The sequence below is a fragment of the Lygodium microphyllum genome, chromosome 13 (genome assembly GCF_053477565.2).
Source record: "Lygodium microphyllum isolate KBCC chromosome 13, Lygodium_microphyllum_v1.1.10, whole genome shotgun sequence".
NCBI lineage: Eukaryota > Viridiplantae > Streptophyta > Polypodiopsida > Schizaeales > Lygodiaceae > Lygodium > Lygodium microphyllum.
This window is the reverse complement of record NC_141147.1, coordinates 124,825,449-124,827,785: the sequence shown is the minus strand read 5'-3', so window position 1 is coordinate 124,827,785 and position 2,337 is coordinate 124,825,449. Positions and strand designations below refer to the sequence as shown.

Below are 2,337 nucleotides of genomic sequence, written 5' to 3'. Positions count from 1 at the left end.
TCCACTAAAGAAGAGCTCATTGTGAAGCAAGTAGTCAAGTCTATCCGCACTCCAATGGGTATGATGCGTTCTCTCATGTCTACATTTTCTAAAGACGACCAATTATCAGGGCTAAAATCCCATGACTGGCATAAGATATGTCATTTTTGTACTACGAATGGATTGTAATTAGCGTGGGCATTTTGCTATTTGGAGTGTAGCCATTGTTCATAATGCTTTCTCATTTGTGGCAGTTTGTACTATCGATCGTGATCGTAGAATGCCTTACTCCAGAAATACGTGGGGCTATTTATAGGTTGTTAACTTTGGTGCAATGGATCTCATAGAAGAAGATTAAGACATCCTCTATTGAATTTGCGAGGCAGGGAGCAGTGGAGACGGTCTATCTCTTTGAGAAATACCTACCTACCAACATGCTCATGATACAAATCCACCTTCTTATGCATCTTGTAGATGAAGTGGAGATTGCTGGACCTGTCCATATGCGATGGATGTTCTTCTTGGAGCGCTTCATGAAAACCCTAAAAGGCTTTGTGCGACAACGAGCTCGACTAGAAGGTAGCATGTTGAAGTTTGGTTGGTGTCTGAGGCGCTAGTGCATATTTCACAATGATTACCAACGGTGGATCTAGACAACAAAATGCTATGGTCCCTGAAGGACGATGATAGACTAACTGGAGATGTGGTGGTTGGAAATGGGGTAGAAAAAAGAATGGATGATGTAATGGAGGAGAAGGTGAATCGCTTTTGTATGTTGCACTATACCTCTATGGAGAGGTGGCTCGCCAAGTACCAGATCTCTAGGGAAGATCGAGAGAAAGTGCGATCTGAATTTCGATGTAGTATGCGCCATCGACCAATTCGATATCCCGAGGGCATGGAGGAGATGCCGATGTTCATGTCAGCGCGATGGTTTCTTGGAGCTTTGACCGCAGCATCTTGCGAAGGGGCGGAGATCTCGATCGAGGACTGGGAATTCTCGAGGGAATGTAGTCCAAAGGTGATGACATATTTAGGATTTTTTGTATATATATTTTATATGCGACAACTAATTTGAGTGTTTCAATGTATAGTATAAAATATATAGTGAAGCGTGGTCGCACGGAGGGGACAGCATTTTCGTGTGGCGCGTACTGACAAAATGCGCTCCACAATGGATTGTGGTATTATGGCAAGTTTTGAGCAGGAGAGCCGACAACGAGAAATAGATCCAAACACGGTTATAGATGAGATGGAGTATTTTGAAAACTTGCATAGTATTGTTACGGTGGATTACCGTAGCTTCTTCATGATACTATTCGATGTGAAGTGGTTCAAAGTGGTACTTGAAGGAGCTGGAGCAACAGTTCGACGAGGTCCATCTGGATTTCTCGAAATAGATTCCGAAAAAAAATGGACGGATTTGCATGACACCTTTGTGTTGCCGGCCCATTGTGAACAGGTACATGAACTCATTTGTTTGTTAATTGTATTACGACATGGTACATGTCACAATAGTTTAATCTCTCTTGTACGTGTTTGTGAACAGGTAATCTTCTATCCAAACCCCCGATAACCTCAATGGTGGTATGTTATACCTTCACCTCCCCGAAGTGCAAGAGTATATGATCAAAGTGATATTCCGAGCATAGATGAGGACAATATGCAAATAGAGGGGTCGATATTGCAAGGGGTGGAGGCCACGAAAGCTTGAAGTATGTAGAGGAGCCAGCATCGGCTAACAATGATGGAAATACAGGAGTCCAAGAATTCTTTGAGAACAAGGTGGACTCATTCTTTTGTGGTGACATGTCTATCAACCTTTGAGTGTATGCGGAGTTGTGTCAGGAGATTGACATGGGACCATAGGATACTTCATACTTGGAGCATCCACTTACTCAATTCGTTGAGTAATTGCTTATAAGGGTACATAAGATATGTATTTTAAGTGAGATAATTTTTTTAGGATTTATATTACCGTGCTTTGTATGATTTAAATTGATTATGCTATCATTTTCTGTTTGTGCAGATGACATTTTCAGGATGAGTCGAGGGATGAGAGATAAGGAGTTACATGATATCTTCACGCGCATGTCTCCAGATCAGATCACGAGATTCAAAGACATGGAAAACCAGGAGTTGTCTCGGACATTGTTAGGCCGCTCTACTAGATCTACTTCAGCGCGATCAGATGCTTCAGCTTCGAGCAGACGAGGTCGACGCTCCAAACTTGGGACAGAGGGAGGGAGTGCTACTTCAGGGTCAGGGGGAATGCTGTAGAGATACGGAGGCCGTGAGTCTACGGTTGGCACGGGATACATGTGCGACTCCTCGCTCTCTTGGCGGTTCCAGGGAGTG

General features: G+C 43.3%; 1 pseudogene; it reads left to right on the top strand.

The window, feature by feature from the left end:
* Window positions 1-877: 877 nt before the first annotated feature.
* Window positions 878-1,555, top strand: LOC148027174 (uncharacterized; annotated as a pseudogene).
* The last annotated feature ends 782 nt before the right edge of the window (window positions 1,556-2,337 follow it).